The sequence below is a fragment of the Rana temporaria genome, chromosome 5 (assembly GCF_905171775.1).
Source record: "Rana temporaria chromosome 5, aRanTem1.1, whole genome shotgun sequence".
Taxonomy (NCBI): domain Eukaryota; kingdom Metazoa; phylum Chordata; class Amphibia; order Anura; family Ranidae; genus Rana; species Rana temporaria.
Window position 1 is genome coordinate 198,558,877 of NC_053493.1, and position 20,403 is coordinate 198,579,279.

The 20,403-nt window shown below is 40.2% G+C and overlaps 1 protein-coding gene across 3 annotated transcripts in view; it reads left to right on the forward strand.

The window, feature by feature from the left end:
• Positions 1–20,403, forward strand: part of RPRD1A (regulation of nuclear pre-mRNA domain containing 1A) — a 137,855-nt gene that overhangs the window by 92,812 nt on the left and 24,640 nt on the right. The window lies entirely within an intron of this gene.

Below are 20,403 nucleotides of genomic sequence, written 5' to 3' on the forward strand. Positions count from 1 at the left end.
CGTTACACCGCCGCAAGTTTACAGGTAAGAGCTTTGTGAATCAGGCACTTACGCTGTAAACCTGCGGCGGTGTAACGTAAATGGGATACGTTACGCCGCCGCAGCGTAACGTATTTCTACCTGAATCTGGCCCATTGTTATTACAGGTATTTCCCTCTCTATTTGTTCCTGTTTACTAATGTCAATGAAAGTAAAAGAAAATTCCACATTTTGGGTTGACATAAGAACATTAATAGAGGGGAAATCTTCCAATAGTTCTGGTGACACACCGGAGGTCCCTCACTTTGGAATGATTTCCTCTTTTGGTTTTGGAACAGGAAGTGAAATCTCACAATTGGGGCACAGATGGCAAAAAGAAAAATTGACATCTAAAATGTAAAAAAAAAATATTGCCTTTTAGTTAATTTGCCCGGGCTAAATGTACATGCAGTTTCACTGGACACATTTTGAATATAAACACACCCCATTGTCAAAGGAAATTGACCTTTCATATTTCAGTATGGTGTTGAAAAGGTTATTTAGAATGACACAATGTTTCGGGGTGTATTACCAAATTTGAATAGGGGTAGGCCAATCATATTTGTATATGTATGGTCAAATCTAACAGTTTGTTGTGCTCCTGTAATTTGCTCTTGACCTAATTTCATCTCACATGTTAGATAGCTAAGTAGATACTGATTACATATGGGAGTTTGTTGCTTCATATGCATAGCACAGTTGTAAACTAATATGTACTAAAGAAAATAACTGATCTGTAACACAAAAACAAAAAGCATTTTCACAAGTAGATTAAGGGTGTAACTCTAAAAACAAAGGGCCTAATCCTCAAAAACCCGGCGCAACGTAACTTTTTCCATTTAAGTTACACCGCCGCAAAATCTCTAACTAAGTGCCCGATCCACAAAGCACTTACCTAGAAATTTTGAGCGGTGTAACTTAAATCCGGCCGGCGCAAGGCGTTCCTCTTCTCCAGGGGGCGATTCACATTTAAATGAGGTGCGCTCCCGCGCCGGCCGTACTGCGCATGCTCGTGACGTAATTCTCCCGACGTGCATAGCGCGAAATTACGTTACGTCGGGCTTTGTGGATTGCGACGGGACAATAAAGTTGCGTCGGGTAAAAAAAAAGATACGGCGCCAAAATTTTTTTTTAAAATTTAAAAAAAATCGCGTCGCGAGCAAGAAAGGTCTGTTTTTACAAGGTGTAAACAGTTTACACCTTGTAAAAGCAGCCCTAATTTTGCGTTTGCAAAATAAAACTTACGGAGAAAAAACGAAGCTGAAAAGCTTCGTGGATCTCCGTAAGTCCTAATTTGCATACCTGAGGTGGCATTTCGACGCAAAATGCCCCCAGCGGCGAATGCGGTACTGCATCCTAAGATCCGACAGTGTAATTCAATTACACATGTCGGATCTTCGTCCTAACTATGGAAAACTGATTCTGTGGATCAGTTCCATAGTTAGGACCAGGGATACGACGGAGTAACAGCAGTTACTCCGTCGTATCTCTTTTGAGGATTTGGCCCAAAGGTATAATTTCATGCAAGACTAGTAAATGGTAAGCTTTAAAACAAGATGAACTCCCATGCCCCTGCCCCTGCCCCTTTCAAAACACTTGGGAGATGGTCCCACAGAAGTCTGTTGGTATCTATTGTATGAATGTTTACTTCCCATTTTTAACATCACAGATACTGTTAGAAGGTAGTATTATAATTTAAATAGATGCTTGCAACCAGCATGCAGGAAGTATTTTGTTAACCGTTAAAACAACTGAGAATAATTATGCTTTTGATAAGCACAGGTCATTGTTTACTAAAGCAAGTAAATGAAATATGCAATATGTAAATGCGATGGCCAATTTTCTTAACAACGTATCATTCTTAGCTGACATCATGTCACAAATCACCCATGTATAGAACATTTAAGATAACGTTGTAGCAGTGGGTGGAACTCCACTTTAAGTCTTCACTTAAAGCCTAATTTTGATGCAAAATAATGCATCCTTTTCATTTATACATAAATAAATGTATTTTTTAAATGAAAACAGTGTAAGTACATGGATTTGACCTGGTATCCCCCTCTTGTAGTCTCTGTTTGGCAGAGTTGGAGTGTGAGGGGAAGATGCAGCAGCACACATTTCCAATCAAGAAGCATACTGATAGGAAGATAATGCAGAGTTATAGAGAGATGAGCTCATCGCTGTCCTGCTTCTCATTTCACTGTCCAGCCATAGCCTGGGGTGGTTCCAGGATGACCCAAGCTAAATGGAAGTAGAATGACTGAAGTTTGGAATGGGTCCAGGATGATCTGGCCTTTAGGGAAGTGGGTTCACTGATGCTTGCCATCAGATTAAGGACAATTATTAATTATAGGTGATTATTGAACAAAAAGCTGGTTTTGGTATTTTTTTATAGGCTTTTGGGGCCAGATTCACAAAAGAGATACGACGGCGTATCTTCTGATACGCCGTCGTATCTCTGTGTTAGGGCCGTCCTAACTTTGCGACTGATTCATAGAATCAGTTACGCATAGCTAGCCCTAAGATCCGACAGGTGTAATCGAATTACACTGTCGGATCTTAAGGATGCAATTCTAGGCCGGCCGCTAGGTGGCGAGGCTATTGCGGTCGGCGTAGAATATGCAAATGAATACTTACGGCGATCCCCGAACATCCGAGCTGCCCTTTGATCTAACTTTACATTGTTTCCGTCGAGTTACGTCGCGTAAAATTAGGGCTACCTCCTAGGTGTCCTAAGCCATGTTAAGTATGGCCGTCGTTCCCGCGTCAACATTTAAAAAACAACGTCGTTTGCGTAAGTCGTCCGTGAATGGCGCTGGACGCCATTTACGTTAACGTCTAAGCAAATGACGTCGGTGCGACGTCATTTAGTGCAATGCACGTCGGGTAATTTACCCGACAGAGCATGCGCAGTACGCTCGGCGCGGGAACGCGCCTAATTTAAATGGTGCCCGCCCCATTTGAATTGGGCGGGCTTGCGCCAAGCGCATTTACGATACACCGCCGCAAGTTTGCAGGTAAGAGTTCTGAGAATCAGGCACTTACGCTGTAAACCTGCGGCGGTGTAACGTAAATCACATACGTTACGCTGCCCAGGAGCAACGTAATTCTATGTGAATCTGGCCCTTGATTTTTATTGTATTTTTGGCTGCTGTTCTGCTTTAACCACTTGATCTCCGAGAGATTTACCCCCCTTCATGATAGTGCCATTTTTTTGCGATATGGCACTGCTTTACTTTAACTGACAATTGCGCGGTCATGTTTCTGCTCACTGCTCAATGATCGTCAGGTGGCGCCGCTAGGCTCCCGTTATGTGTGATCACAACTAGAGTGAGCCGCCAGTGGCACGCATGCAGGCTCCCTACCCGGAAGAGCCGAATCATGTATATATACGTGATCCAACGCAGAGGTTGCCGTCCTGTAGCAGTAAAGCTGCATGCTCCCAGTCCTCTCAGGCAGGCACCCCCAGTCCTCCCGATTGTGCATGTCACTCACTCACTAGCCCTCTCCCGGCTGCGACCAGTTGTTCCTCTCCCTGAAGACTTGCCCGGAAATGTTCTCTCCTGCTGTCCTCTCTTGCTCCTCCTGTCCAAAACACCTTCACAATTTCTTAAAGGGCTCCGCCCAGGCCCAAGGTCAACCTTCCCCCCGGCTGCTCCCTCAAAGGGCTCGACATCCTAGCATATTCCATCTGCAAGTTCTGAACAACTCCAACTCCCCCCTCCCCAGCTGGGCTGACCCTGGGTATTTAAGGAGTCCTGCCCCCTGCAAATCCAGGGGATTGGTCAGGGCCTTTCTAAAACATCCCAGGCAGCTCCAACTCTCCTCTCCTCTCTTTCCAGAACCTTCCAGAAAGAAGAGGGAGGTCCCAGTGATGCTGCCTGTGAGTCACCAGCTGCTACTCTGAGCCACTCCCAGACCAAATCAAAACAAACAGGCCTGACTGCCAGCCAGGCCTGCCTAAATTTACCTAACCTACAAAAAAAATTATACTCTAGCACCAACCTACCTAGAGGGTGCTACATAAGCAAGCATTTAACCCTTGCAGTGCGAGTGCAGCCCCACTGCAGGAGGATATTTACTAATTTATGAGTAAGCATATTGAAAATAGATTTTGGATTCACATGCTTTAACCACTTCCCACCCGGCCTATAGCAAAATGATGGCTGGGTGGTGGTTCAGTTATCCTGACTGGGCATCGTATGATTAGTCTGACACACCGCAACACCGATCTCGGTAAAGAACTTCTGACGGAGGCTCTTTACCAAGTGATCAGCCGTGTTCAATCACGGCTGATCACAGTGTAAACGGGAAGAGACGTTTATCGGCTTTTCCTCACTCGTGTCTGACAGACGTGAATAGAGGAGAGCCAAAGGCGGCTTTCCTGACAGAAAGGGTATGTGCTGATTGTTTATCAGTGCAGCCCTCCCGTGGATGCCCCACCCAGTACCACCAGGGATGCTGCCAGAACCACCAGGGATGCCCACAAAAGAAGCCCACCAAGTATCCCACCCTGGACCACCAGGAAGATGCCAATCAGTGCCTATCAGCAATGCCTGCCAGTGCCATCAGTGATCCCTATCAGTGCCTTCTATTAGTGCCACCCATCACTGCCCATCAGTGCAACCCATAAGTACCCATCAGTGCATCCTATCAGTGCCACCTATGAATGCCCATCAGTGCTGCATATCAATGCCACCTATTAGTGCCCATCGGTGCTGCCCTTTGAGTGCCCATCGTCAGTGCCACCTTATCTGTGCCATCTTATCTGTGCCTGTCAGTGCAGCCTCATCAGTGCCCACCAGTGAAGGAGAAAACTTACTTATTTACAAAATGTTCTGTCTTTTTTTTTTTAGCAAAAAATAAAAACTGCAGAGGTGATCAAATACCACCAAAATGAAGTTCTATTTGTAAGAACAAAATTATAAAAATGTTGTTTGGGTACAGTGTAGCATGACCACGCAATTGTCATTTTTAAAAGTGAAAGCGCTGAAAGATGAAAATTGACTTGGGCAGGAAGGGGGGAAAGTGCCTAGTATTGAAGTGGTTAAACATAACATAGAAGAGTGACAGCAGAAAAAAGAGTAAGTTCGCCTCATCTTTTTTTAATGTAGATCTATGTTTGTCCCAAGCATGTTAGAATCCACATACTGTTTATCCACTTGCTACCTCTGCTGGAAGTCTATTCCAAGCATCAATTGCTCTTTCTGCAAAAAAACAAAACAAAAAAACAATACTTTCTAAAATTCGTTTTGAACTTTCCTCCTGTATTTTTAAGGTTATTTCCCCATGTTCTTGATCTTTGCTTCATATTGAAAATACTGCCATCCTGAACCATATTTACACTCTTATTGTATTTAAAGGTTTCAGTTATGTCCCCCTTCCCTTCTAACTTAGAGACTGTCTATTGTAAGTTCTTGAAGTCTCTCCTGATGTTTTATTGCCAGACTTTTATGCCGGCATTAAAAAAAAACGAAGTTTTTCGGCATGTAGAAAAAACGTAATTTTTTCCAACTTCATCATTAAAGGACGTTGCCCACACACAATCATTTTTAAAAAATGCTCTAGCAAAGCGTGGTGACGTACAACACGTACGACGGCACTATAAAGGGGAAGTTCCATGCGGATGACGCCACCCTTGGGGCTGCTTTAGCTGATTTCCTGTTAGTAAAAGACGATTCGCACTTTTCTGTCCGTTACAGCGTGATGAATGTGCTTACTCCATTACGAATGGTAGTTTTACCAGAACGAGCACTCCCGTCTCATAAGTTGCTTCTGCGCATACGTGGGTTTTTAATGTCATTTTAGCCCACACACGATCATTTTTTACAACCCGAAAAATTACATGGTTTAAAACGTTGTTAACCTCTTGACCACTGGGCACTTAAACCCCCTTCCTAACCAGACCAATTTTCAGCTTTAGGTGTTCTCACAATTTGAATGACAATAACTCAGTCATACAACATTGTGCCCATCTGAAATTTTTGTCCTTTTTTCCCCACAAATAGAGCTTTCTTTTGGTGGTATTTGATCACCTCTGGGTTTTTTATTTTTTGCGCTATAAAAGAAAAAACACTGAAAATTCTGTAAAAATCAAAAAAAAATTCTTGTTTCTGTCATATTAGCAGGTATTGCGGAGTATGGGGGGTATTGCGGAGTATGGGGGGTATTGCAGAGTATGGGGGGTATTGCAGAGTATGGGGGGTATTGCAGAGTATGGGGGGTATTGCAGAGTATTGGTGTTATTGCAGAGTATTGCGCAGGGAGGGATGGCTGGATCTGTGACTGCATTTGTCACAGATCCAGCCCACAGCAGCTGCTGCTGCTTCCCCTCTCCCCCCTCTCCTCTCACACTGTACCGATCGGTACAGAGAGGAGAGGGAGGAACCGGCGTCATTACATGACGCCGGTTTGTTTACAAGTGATCGCTCCGTCATTTGACAGAGCGATCACGTGGTAAACGGCCGCTATCAGCGGCAATTTACCGCGATCTGTGATGCGCCGGGCCTTCTAGACCCGGCGCTCACAGATGATTCCGGGAGCGTGCCCCAGGGGGCGTGCGAGTGAAGGATTCTGGGAGGACGTCCTCCCAGAATAACTCCACCGCGCTGTAGACGTCTTTTGTCTATGGCGCGGTGGGGAAGTGGTTAAAAAATGCCGCATGTTAAAAAAAAAATTTTTCGTTTTTCAGAACCCGAAAAAATATGTAAAGCCCACACACGATCATTTTAAATGCCATTTTTTTTAAACGTCGTTTTTTTCATGCCGAAAAATTATCATGTGTACGTGACATTACCATTTTTGTTGCCCTTGTCTGAACTCGTTCTGTCTTATCAATAAGCCCACACACGATCATTTTAAATGCCATTTTTTTTAAACGTCGTTTTTTACATGCTGAAAAATGATCGCGTGTACGTGACATTACCATTTTTGTTGTCCTTGTCTGAACTCGTTCTGTCTTATCAATATCTTGTAAGTGAGTCTCCAGAACCAGACACGGTATTCTAAATTAAGTCTAACTAAAGCTCTAATGCCGTGTACACACATTTGGAATTTCCAACAACAAAACCGTGGATTTTTTTCTGACTGAATTTTGGCTCAAACTTGTGTTGCATACACATGGTCACACACATGTTGTCGGAAATTCCGAAGATCAAGATCAAGTGATTATTTTTTTTATTTGTGCATTAATTTAAATTTAGAATCACTGAACTTCAGTTTCTACTGCTTTGACTAATCTTCCAGTGATGCCAAATTAAATGTTCCAAGTTAAATACACCTCAACACTATTGCACACCTTTGTGTCATCAGCAAAAATACATACCATACGTGGTACATAATCAGATATATTATAAACAGGGTTTTTTTAAGTCTTTACAAAGATTAACACTCATTTAAAAATTGCAGTTACTTAAGCAATTTGAGGCTACTAATGGTTAGAATAGAAGAACAGAATAGAAGATAATAGTGCACATACATTGTGTGTGGAGTAGTATAATATTGACTAATGCTAAAAGATGTATATGTATAAGATATTCATACTTACTCCAGTAGTCTCCATTGGTCTGCACTCATCTCCTTGGTTTGTATCTCACATGATTCTGCAGTAGAATTGGTAAGTATTATGAATATAATGATCTTAAACTTGTGGATCTTTAACCTTCTCTAGATTTTATTACAGGATATGGACATATCTTCCAAAAGGATGTCGTCATTACCATGCCAACCCTGCTGTAAAATAATAAAACATAACATCCAAAACTATTGTACTGTCTCTCGTTTATAAAATTGCTACTTTACCTCATGTTTCAGAGATAAGAATGAAATGACCCACTGATAAAATAAGTCTTTGCCCTACATTTTCACCTTAAACTGTCTTGCTGCCTCTTGCTGTGTGCAGAATATTTTTTGCATGTAAAATCATTAGAGTACAGGGCAGATAGCTGGCTTCAGGACTGAATGGGGAAAAAAAATGCTATTCTTCAGATGGTATTTTGCAAAATCAGGACCTTCAATGTGTTAAAGTTTTACATATGTTAAAAAATTTTGTAGCGGAGTCAGGAGTTTGTCAATAAAAGCTCATACAGTACATCCAGAAAGTATTCACAGCGCTTCAATTTTAACACATTTTTTTTATGTCACAGCCTTATTCTAAAATGAATTATGTTTCTCAAAATTCTACAAACAATGCCCCATAATGACAATGTGAAAAAGCTTGTTTAAAATCTTTGCACATTTATAAATAAAATAAAAATCAAAAAATGTACATAGGTATTTACAGCCTTTGCTCAATACTTTGTTGAAGCACCTTTGGCAGCAATTACATCCTCGTCTTTTTGAGTATGATGCTACAAGCTTGGCACACCTATTTTTGGGCAGTTTCTCCCATTCTTCTTTGCAGGACCTCTCAAGCTCCATCAGGTTGGATAGGGAGTGTCGGTGCACAACCATTTTCAGATTTCCCCAGATATGTTTAATCATGTTCAAGTCTGGGCTCTGGCTGGGTCACTTAAGAACATTCACAGAGTTTTCCTGTAGCCACTCCTTTGATATCTTGGCTGTGTGTTAAAGGTCGTTGTCCTGTTGGAAGATAAACCTTTGCCCCAGTCTGAGGTCCAGAGCGCTCTGGAACAGGTTTTTATCAAGGATGTTTTTGTACATTAATAATTCAGTCATATTTAATCTTGATCCTGACTAGTCTCCCAGTTCCTGTCACTGAAAACATCCCTACAGCATGATGCTGCCACCGCCATGCTTCACTGTAGGGATGGTATTGGCCAGGTGATGAGCAGTGCCTGGTTTCCTCCAGACTTGATGCTTGTCATTCAGACCAAAGAGTTCAATCTTTTTTTCATCAGACCAGATAATTTATTTTCTCATGGTCTGAGAGTGCTCCAGGTGCCAAACTCCAGGTGGACTGTCAAGTGACTTTTACTGAGGAGTGGCTTCCGTCTGGCCACTCTACCATACAGGCCTTATTGGTGGAGTGCTGCAGAGATGGTTGTTCTTCTGAAAGTTTCTCCTTACTCCACAGAGAAATGCTGGAGATCTGTCAGAGTCACCACTGGGTTCTTGACCACCTCCCTGAGTAAGGTCCTTCTCCCCCAATCACTGGGCAGCCCACTCTAGGAAGAGTCCTGATGTGTTTCCAAATGTCTTCAATTTACAGGGGATGGAGGCCACTGTGTTTATTGGGACTTCCAATGCTGCAGACATTTTTCTGTACCCTTCCCCTGATCTGTGCCTCCATACAATCATGTCTTGGAGGTCTACAGACAATTCCTTGAACTTCATGGCTTGGTTTGTTCTCTCACATGCACTCTTAACTGTGAGTACTTATATAAACAGGTCTATGCCTTTCCAAATCATGGATAACTGGGGGTCATATCATCAGAGTGGTACCGTGGATATGGTAAAAAGTACACTATGCCACGTCCCGAAATAATAGATTGTTAAAAATTGGCAGAGTTTGGCAGATGGACTTTGTAGGCATAACACGGTTAAGCATATAAAAAAATATGTTTTATTAAAAAGGATATACAATACAAAATAAAGCATTACATTAACTATTCATAAAGACATAAACCTTAGAATAAAAGTAACACACCACCTAGAAAGACCATATATAAAAATGATAGTGTACTGAAGACAAGGACACAAGGTCACTTCCTGTAATAAAGTATACTAATGCGGAGGTTATTAACAAGGGCAGTGTGTCACATACAGCTTAACATGGAGAACATTGGAGAACGCTTCCTCTGGAGTTTAATTCATATTCTATGGAATAGAAGATTTATAAATCAATTTCTGCAATTACAGTTACATCACAGCATTAAAAAGACACTTTTTTTTTTTTGCTAACCTGGGATGCTGCATAACCTCCCAAATTCCCCACGAAACACCCACAAGACACCATAAAGTTCTTCCCATGTAGCTATAAGCGCAATGCAAAATATAATCCTATTTATAGTGACAATAGTAAAACAGTTTCCCTAAAGAACAACATAACTATAAACACAATGCTCATATAACAATATTTGACCAAAAATAAGGCATTTATACTTGACTTACATTCAGGAAATAAAAGGTGAAGCACAAACGGAGAACGCAATCAGCAAAACAACCAAGGGTACATGGATTTATCCTCAAAATGACTTCAGAGCTGTATATGTAAGAACATTTTGTTTAAGATATTGGATATACGGGCAGCACAGTGGTGTAGTGAGAAGCACTCTTGCCTAGCTTCTGCCTAAATTGGCCCTAGTATATGAATGTGAGTTAGGGACCTTAGATTGTAAGCTCCTTGAGGGTAGGGACTGATGTGAATGTACATTGGATATGTAAAGTGCTGCTTAAATTGACGGCACTAGATAAGTACCTAAATAATAATACATAGCAGCAACATTCCAACTCACCCCAATGGTACTCTGAATATAAATAATTGAAGGTAAGAAAGCATGCTTACTTAAAATGACAGACTAAAAACAAGGTTCAGAGGATTGAGTAATCAGGGAACCCCAAGGGATAGGGAGCTTAAACACTAACCCACCAATCTGACGTTTGCAATTAGGGTGAAAGTTCCCATTGGTTAAGGTTGGCAAAAATCCATAAAGTAGTGTGTCACAAAAGGTATCTAAAATATATAATACATTGTGCATAAATAAGTCAGAGTCAGTGTACCAGGACAACTGCAAACCGACCATTTCTGTATGACATAACTAGTCCAGCATTAAAAAAGACTACTTTACCATGACCTTTATCAGCCTTTCCAAATCATGTCCAATCTACTGAATTTACCACAGGTGGACTCCAGTCAAGTTGTAGAAATATCTCACGGATGATCAGTGGAAACAGGATGCACCTGAGCTAAAATTTTAAGTGTTATGGCAAAGGCTGTGAATACTTATGTACATCTGACTTTTTCATTTTTTTAGTATTGAATACATTTGCAAAGATTTCAAACAAACTTCTTTCACATTGTCATTATGGGTTACTGTTTGTAAAATTTTGGGGAAAATAATGAATTTAATAAATTTTGGAATAAGGCTGTGTGGAAAAAAATGTGGAAAAAGTGAAACGTGAATACTTACCGGATGCACTGTACGTATTGATAAAACAAATACATTGAGATGGGTGTAAAAGCTGGGTGTAACATGAGAGAACAACAACAGTTGTTATGCTTGCTTTCTGTTTATAGGGTGGCAATGCAGTATTTTCACACAAAAAGGGAGGTGCTTAGTTCTGTGTGTGAAATATTTTCTGATACACATCTCAGCTACAACAAAAGGCCGTTGTAGTGCAGTACTACAAATAATTTACATTTCATACATATCTGCATGTTTGAAGGTTCCCAGTTGAGTGAAAGCAAGGGTAACAATTATTTGTTGTTAATAGATTCCTTTAGGCTAGGTTCACATCTGTGCAGGTGGTTCCCGTTGTGGGTCAGCACCTGCATAGAAAAATGCGCTGGATGTGTGCAGATGCCAGTAATCTTAATGGCACGCTGCACACATTGAAAATTGTACCTGCACTGGGAACTGCACTGCATTTGCGATTCCCGTGTGGGCTGCAATTTAAAAAATTCTGCAGGGACCTTTTCCCTATATTTCAGGAGGCACAGAAGCCTATTCCAACAAATGGGCTGCCATGCCCACGCAAAATAGGGCTGCATATATATGAACCTAGCCTGAAATCAAATATTGAGCAAGTGTTCTAAATAAAACCTTTCTGAGAGAACAAAATAAACCATTGCTGACTTGGCATTTTGCAAATTCTAGTTGCCCGGTTGTCATCATATACCTCAGGCTAACCCGCTTTGTTACTAACCAAGAACAACTGCAGTTCAATGGCAACCATTGTTATTTCTCTTAGGGAAGGTTCTGTTTCTATCGAAAACAAAAAAATCCCCTCCCCCAGGTCAGATATATATACAGTATATAAAAAAAAGAGCAAACTTTACTGCAGGTCCATACCTGCAAATTTGAAATACACTATGTCCGCATGCTTTCTGAATGTGACTGGAATGGTATTAATGTCTGTATTAATCCTATTCTCTGTCCCTTTTGAATCAAGATACCGTTAATCCCCTGATATCTTTATAGATGTGTAATTCTCGAACTTCTGTGTCTCGTAAACCTTGATCTACAAAGTCACAGAGTATGTAGACCACCTTGTACTTGCATCATCTTCTGGCCCTATAAAAAGAAACAATTGAGATACAACACTGGGGGTTATTTACGAAAGGCAAAACCACTTTACACTACAAGTGCAGTTGGAAGTGCAGTCGCTGTAGATCCGAGGGGGACATGCAAGGAAAATAAAAAACAGAATTTTAGCTTGCACATGATTGGATGATAAAATCAGCAGAGCTTCCCCTTATTTCAGATCTTCTCCTCAGATCTACAGCGACTGCACTTCCAAGTGCACTTGTAGTGCAAAGTGGATTTGCCTTTTTGAAAATAACACCCATAGTGTCACAAGCTTAGCCTAGATTAGTACCTCCTCTGTATTTTGATCATTTATATTCGCCTTACACTTCTTTATTCTCAATTTATTCATGTGGTCATTGTTCAAACTGCTTTGTTGCAGCTGCATCTGCAGGACTAGTCAAATCTACTGCCCATCATTCTGCTCTCCCTCGACATTCTAAAGGTCACTCGACCCAGTCTGGATGAAGGCACTGTATCAAACCATAAATTAATGAAAAAAACAGGTGTGTTAAAAAATACCCTAGACCAGGTGAACAAAAATATTAAACCCAAACGAATAAACAATATATATGGATAATTGAAACCTCAAAGTCCTCAGAAAATATATATATATCAAAATCTTGACCACCAGATATTTCCAAGAAAAAAGTTCATTATACGCTGCAGACTTTAACCCAACATCTTGAAGAAACTTGCATCCTTATATTCAGTTGAAGAAATACAAATACTGACTCTTACCAAATCGTTGGACCCCGGTTTTAAGGAGGTCAGATGAACTTGTTCATCAGCCTGCCGGCCCCAGTTTACAATCACTTATCTTGGGGAGGGGTGCTTCTATCTTGCAAGAAGGAAGAGAAAATACTTCAGCTGTCTTTCCAGGCCGTATGACACAGAGAGGAAGCAGTCAGATTTTAGTTTTCAACTTGGAAGATGCGGGATAATGGACTCTGAACTTGTAGACTCAGTGGAAATGGAAGGAGAAAAATGAGATCCTCATGGTGCAGTATATCCAAAGAATTTATTAAAAACTTAAACAGCAAATACCACTCCACTTTTAAAATTCTCACAGCAAGTCACTTCACCAAAAAATTAAGAACTCAGGGTAGAGGAGAAAAAAATAAAAAAAAGGCATAAAAAAAATTGTAAATAAAATATGCAGCCAAGGAGCGAACCAAAGGGCTGGAGTATATGAGTGTGATGGCGTACTGAGAACTGCTCCACCCAACGCGTTTCCCCACAACTGGCTTCAACTGGGAAAGGAGACTGACTTCCCACGCCACCACATCACACTTAAATACTTCCTGGGCGGGTGTGACACCGGAAGTGAGATTTTCAGTCCCGCCCCCGGGGTCACCATAGTAAAAACTTCAGATTACAGAAAAAAACAGTAAAAAAGTATATAAATAAAGACTTTCAGATTCTTAACCAATACAGATATATATTTATAGCAAAGACACCATAATTATCAATAATTTTTTTTTAATTCTTTTAAAACATTTTTTTTTCTAAATCACAGATTAATCACAGATTAAATCACAGATAAATCACAGATTAATTAGTAATCTAAATGGTCTCGGCTTAGGTAAGGACAGCAGAAAAAAAACATTTTAATTAAATTGATCAACCAGTATTACTAAACCTTTAAAATTGGTGAGAAAAAATATATAAAAAAAATGATGATTTTCAGAAATAAAAATTACAAGTTGCACAAAAAAGTACCTCTAAAAGTACCTCTAAAAATATTCAGAAGGCGAAGGTCGGGCATATCAACTGTTGTCTATATAACAGTTGACGTCCCACTCCACATTTAAGCCGAAGGGTCGATAACATTGGAGATCATATATCCAACGAGTCTCGCGTCGAGATATATGTCTCACCAAGTCATCTCCCCTCCAGTGTGGAGTATATTTCTCAATGGCCAATACTTTCAGTAAAGAGGGATCCTGGTTATGGTGTAACAGAAAATGTTTTGAAACGCTATGTTCAGTAAAACCTTTGGAGATATTTCCTATGTGTTCCCCTATTCTAATATTCAATGCGCTTTTGGTTCTACCAATATATTGTAGCCCACAAGGGTATATAAGAAGATATATTACTCCTTTAGTTTCACAAGTGATGAACTCCTTAATTCTGTAGGTCCTAGATGTCACATATGAACTAAAAGTAGAAGACCTCATAGTTTCAGAATTTTTGCACACTTTGCATCGCCTACATGGAAAGAAGCCTTTCAAGTTACCAAACATACTAATTTTGGGGGGTATGTCAATAGCACTGGGTGCCAGTCTGTCCTTCAAGGTGGCAGTCCTCCTATAGATGACATTAGGTCTGCTGGGTAAATGTGGCCCCAGTATCTCATCTCCTTTAAGAATTTTCCAGTGCTTTTTCATAATTCTATTAACCCACCAATGTTGTGATGAAAAAGTCGTAACAAATGCCCACTCAAAACTATTATTATTTGTGTTCCTGATTTTGGGTTTTAAAAGTGTTTCCCTTTTCATGTTGGTAATTTTGGTGAGATCACTCTCTAGTATGTCAGCTTTATATCCGTTGTCTAGAAAGTGATTTTTGAGGGTATCAGCTTGTTCTTTAAAGTCTTCTATTTTGGAACAATTTCTTCTTATCCTCTGGAACTGTCCTTTAGGGATTGCTTCCAAACACCTGGGATGATGACAACTTCCTACTGGTATATAACCATTTCTATCAGTGGTTTTAAAGAAGGTTTTAGTAACTAACCTTCCTTCCTCTTTGGACATAACCAAATCTAGGAAGTTCACAGAGACCGCATTGGCTACATAAGTAAAGCCAATTCCCCACTGGTTATTGTTGATCGTGATCATAAAAGTTTGTAAGGACTCTATATCTCCCTTCCAGAGGAAGAAGGCATCATCAATATATCTTCTCCAAAAAAGTAATTGGGGACATCTCCAAGAAAAAATTTGATCATTTTCCCATAGTGCCATGAAAAGATTTGCGAGGCTGGGGGCAAATTTAGCCCCCATCGCCACGCCTGTCTTCTGTAGGAAAAACTTTCCATCATAGAAAAAATAGTTGTGTTCCATGGCAAATTTTAACAGTTTCAAAACAAATTCCATTTGCGGTTTGTTCAGCAATTCCTCCTTATTCAGAAAAAATCTTGCTGCTTGGAAGCCCAACTCATGCGGTATATTAGTATAAAGCGAGGTAACATCCGCCGTCACCAATAGGACTTCTACTTCTACATCCACACAGGATAGTTCATTGATCAACTGCATAGAATCTCATAAAAGGCAGGTGTCTTAATAACTGCTGGCTGCAAGAAGAAGTCTACATATTTCCCAACCCTAGATGTTAGGGACTCAATGCCACTAACAGTTGGCCTGCCAGGTGGTTGGGTCAGGCTCTTGTGGATTTTTGGGAGATAGTAAATAATTGGCATTTTGAGTGCCAAGGGAATTACAAATTCCTTTTCCTTTTGGTTTACAATGCCTCTTCTGAAGCCATCCTTTACCAAGGCATCCAGTTGTTTAGTATATCCTCTAATTGGGTCTCTATTAAGAATAATATACGTGTCCCCATCGGCCAATAGACGGTTCATTTCTTTCTCGTAATCTTGCTTTTTGAGGAGTACAATCCCCCCCCCCTTATCCGCAGGGCGAATAACCAATTCTTTCTTTTGGCATAGCGTCCCTATCCCTTCTTGGATATCCTTCTGATATTCATTCTTAAAATGGGCCTTCCTCAAATCCTGAAGGACCAAATCTTGAAAAACAGTAATACTGGGTACAGGTTTCCCAGGGTTAAAAAGAGATGCATTCCTCAATCCTGTCCCTTTTGGCATCTTAGGATCGGTATCACTAGTCTTATTAAGGGAAGCTGAATTCCTTATTATCAGATCTGAGAGGAAGTACCGCTTGATGGTAAGTTTCCTCATATATTTTTGAAGGTCAATGAATACTTGAAATTTATTCAAATTCTGTTTGGGCGCAAATTTCAGACCCTTGCTAAGAATAGTCTGTTCGTTTTCTGACAGATCTATTCCGCTCAGATTAAATTAAATTCCTTCATCATTTACTTCTTTCTTCTTTTGGGTGTTCCGCTTCCCTCCCCTGCATCCTCTCTTAATCTTCCTTTTTTGTTCTGTCCTTTTCCTAAAAAACTCTTCACTTTGTTTCTAAGGGGAGCTGGGTGTGATGGTTCTTCATGGGATCTTAATGGTTTGTCTCTTAAAGATCCATACATATCCCTTGCGTGATCTCCCTCATATTCACTTTCATATCCCTGGAGAGAACTGTATCGATTGTCTACTCTCACGTCATATTTCCATGGGACTTTAGGGGAGTTAGGGGGTCCCCTATATTGATCATTCCACGGGGGTCTTCTTTGGTTTGGATCCTCGTATCCTCCTGCATATTCCATTAGTGAAGACCTCCTGGGAAAGGGAAACACTTTTAAAACCCCAAATCAGGAACACAAATAATAATAGTTTTGAGTGGGCATTTGTTACGACTTTTTCATCACAACATTGGTGGGTTAATAGAATTATGAAAAAGCACTGAACAAAAATCTTAAAGGAGATGAGATACTGGGGGCAGATTTACCCAGCAGACCTAATGTCATCTATAGGAGGACTGTCACCTTAAAGGACAGACTGGCACCCAGTGCTATTGACATACCCCCCAAAATTAGTATGTTTGGTAACTTGAACGGCTTCTTTCCATGTAGGCGATGCAAAGTGTGCAAACATTCTGAAACTATGAGGTCTTCTACTTTTAATTCATATGTGACATCTAGGACCTACAGAATTAAGGAGTTCATCACTTGTGAAACTAAAGGAGTAATATATCTTCTTATTTGCCCTTGTGGGCTACAATATATAGGTAGAACCAAAAGAGCATTGAATATTAGATTAGGGGAACACATAGGAAATATCTCCAAAGGTTTTACTGAACATAGCGTTTCAAAACATTTTCTGTTACACCGTAACAAGGATCCCTCTTTACTGAAAGTATTGGCCATTGAGAAATATACTCCACACTGGAGGGGAGATGACTTGGTGAGACATATATCTCGACGTGAGACTCGTTGGATATATGACCAATGTTATCGACCCTTCGGCTTAAATGTGGAGTGGGACATCAACTGTTATATAGACAACAGTTGATATGCCCAACCTTCGCCTTCTGAATATTTTTAGAGGTACTTTTTTGTGCAACTTGTAATTTTTATTTCTGAAAATCATCATTTTTTTTATTTATTTTTTCACACCAATTTTAAAGGTTATACTGGTTGATCAATTTAATTAAAAAAAACATTTTCTGCTGTCCTTACCTAAGCCAAGACCATTTAGATTACTAATTAATCTGTGATTTATTTGTATAAAGAATTTTTTTTTAGAAAAAAAAAATGTTTACATTTTTTTTTTTTAATTATTGAAAATTATGGTGTCTTTGCTATATATATATATATATATATATATATATATATATATATATATATATATATATATATATATATATATATATATATATATATATAATCTGTATTGGTTAAGAATATGAAAGTCTTTATTTATATACTTTTTTACTGTTTTTTCTGTAATCTGAAGTTTTTACTATGGTGACCCCGGGGGCGGGACTGAAAAATCTCACTTCTGGTGTCACACCCGCCAAGGAAGTATTTAAGTGTGATGTGGTGGCGTGGGAAGTCTGTCTCCTTTCCTAGTTGAAGCCAGTTGTGGGGAAACGCGTCGGGTGGAGCAGTTCTCAGTACGCCATCACACTCATATACTCCAGCCCTTTGGTTCGCTCCTTGGCTGCATATTTTATTTACAATATTTTTTATGGCTTTTTTTTATTTTTGTATCCTCTACCCTGAGTTCTTAATTTTTTGGTGAAGTGACTTGCTGTGAGAATTTTAAAAGTGGAATGGTATTTGCTGTGTAAGTTTTTAATAAATTCTTTGGATATACTGCACCATGAGGATCTTTTTTCTTCTTCCATTTCCACTTTTTTCTTCTTCCATTTCCACTGAGTCTACAAGTTCAGAGTCCATTATCCCGCATCTTCCAAGTTGAAAACTGAAATCTGACTGCTTCCTCTCTGTGTCATACGGCCTGGAAATACAGCTGAAGTATTTTCTCTTCCTTCTTGCAAGATAGAAGCACCCCTCCCCAAGAGAAGTGATTGTACACTGACCTCCTTAAAACCGGGGTCCAACGATTTAGTAAAAGTCAGTATTTTTATTTCTTCAACTGAATATAAGGATGCAAGTTTCTTCAAGATGTTGGGTTAAAGTCTGCAGCGATTAATGAACTTTTTTCTTGGAAATATCTGGTGGTCAATATTTTGGTCAAGATTTTGATATATATATATTTTCTGAGGACTTTGATGTTTCAATTATCCATATATATTGTTTATTCGTTTGGCTTTAATATTTTTGTTCACCTGGTCTAGGGTATGTTTTAACACACCCGTTTTTTTCCCCATTAATTTATGGTTTGATACATTGTTATTCACTCTGTTGTGATTGCACAATTTTTAAAGATTGGGGTTGCGCGCTTATTTCTTTTTGTATGTATGTCCCTGAAGTTTAAGTATTTGAGCTTTTAATAGGCAGCAGGATCCCCCTTTTTTATTTATATTCATTTTTGTGAGTGGGTTTTGCGCAGAGTATTTTTCTTTTCTTTTTTTATTTTGGATGAAGGCACTGACAAAATGTTGCCAATAACACACTGTTAAGGTCACTTGGAATCCACACTGGGTAACCCCAACTGTTGGCCAAAAGTTTCATTGATAGCTAAAATGGTGGTCTGGCTACTAACAGTGGAGTGATTTAGCAAAGTGGATTTTTTTTCAGTTTTGGCTTCCATGATGTCATATACAGTATTTGCATAGTTATTTAGGTTGAAAATAACACAAATCATCCTGAAGTGTAACTTTTCATGTCATAAGCATGCAAGTTAGTGTGGCAACATGCTCAGTCCTGGCAGTATCAGCATTATGCCATAGTAGCAAACACTTTACTCAGCAGGCAGAACATCTGCTGCAGGGTGTAGTTAGTCGGCTGATTTAATGCATGCGGCTTAGCATGAGAAGTTCTACTTTAGATGTGCAGCATTAGCAACTATGCAATAAAGCTTGTTAAGGATGCCTTTATTTTGACAGTAAGATATTGGGAGATAGTTACAAGAAAGTGGAAAAAAGAATTTCATAGAGTATCTACCTTGGAGAGGAGTACTATGGAGGTTTAAATTTATGAAAAAAGGAAACAAAGCAAAAAACATATAAGGGCTCTTTCACATACGGTCCGCTTTTTCATCCATCCGTGTACGGGTGAGGGTGAAACAGGGACATACATTGGTCCCTATGAGATTGTGGGTGTCAGCGTATGAACATCCGCTGACACCCGATCTCATTCGGTTCCGCAATCCCCTATTTTTCCATCCGTCTGCGGATCAGATCGGGTGAACACAGACAGACGGTCCGTGTTCATCCGATCCCCCCATAGAGGAGAGCGGAGAAAAGACAGGGCGGTCCCTGCACAGTGTGCGGGGACCGCCCTGTCATCCACCGGCTCAGCAGGGATCAGCGGAGCGATCCCCGCTGAGCAAGCGGAGGTTCACGGGGTGGATCATCACTGATCCACCTCGTCTGAAAGAGCCCTAACGCTTATGCAGCCAATTTCTTAAAGCGGTAGTAAAATCTTGAATTTGTCACTGCTGCCAGGGCTTCTATCCTTAGCCGTTTTTTTTTCCGGGTTCATGGGCTCTGCCCGTTTAAATGGCTAAATCGCCATGACGTCACTACCGTGAATGTGCGTGGCAATCACAAGTGTGGCTCAGCACTCAGAAGGGATAACATACTGAGTTGTCCCTTCAGGACGAACTGCGCATGCTCCAGTGATATCAAGGCTACATAAGTAGTTTCCTTGTACCTACAGCAAAGCTTTAATACAAGCCTATTTGTAGGTACTAGTGATCAAGCGGTGTTTACTATTGCTTGTCAGCAGATTTCAGCCAATGATTTTGTCTGAAACACGCTGATCAGCTGTTTCTTCTCCCTGAAATAATCTCTGAGTTCAGGGAGAAAAAGCAGACAGATCTGTTAGTAAAAGCAGTAAAAGAAAAAAAATTCCAGCGATGTAATCCATTCTCGAAATCGGTATACGGAAAAACACGCCACCACAATCTGATTCCGCC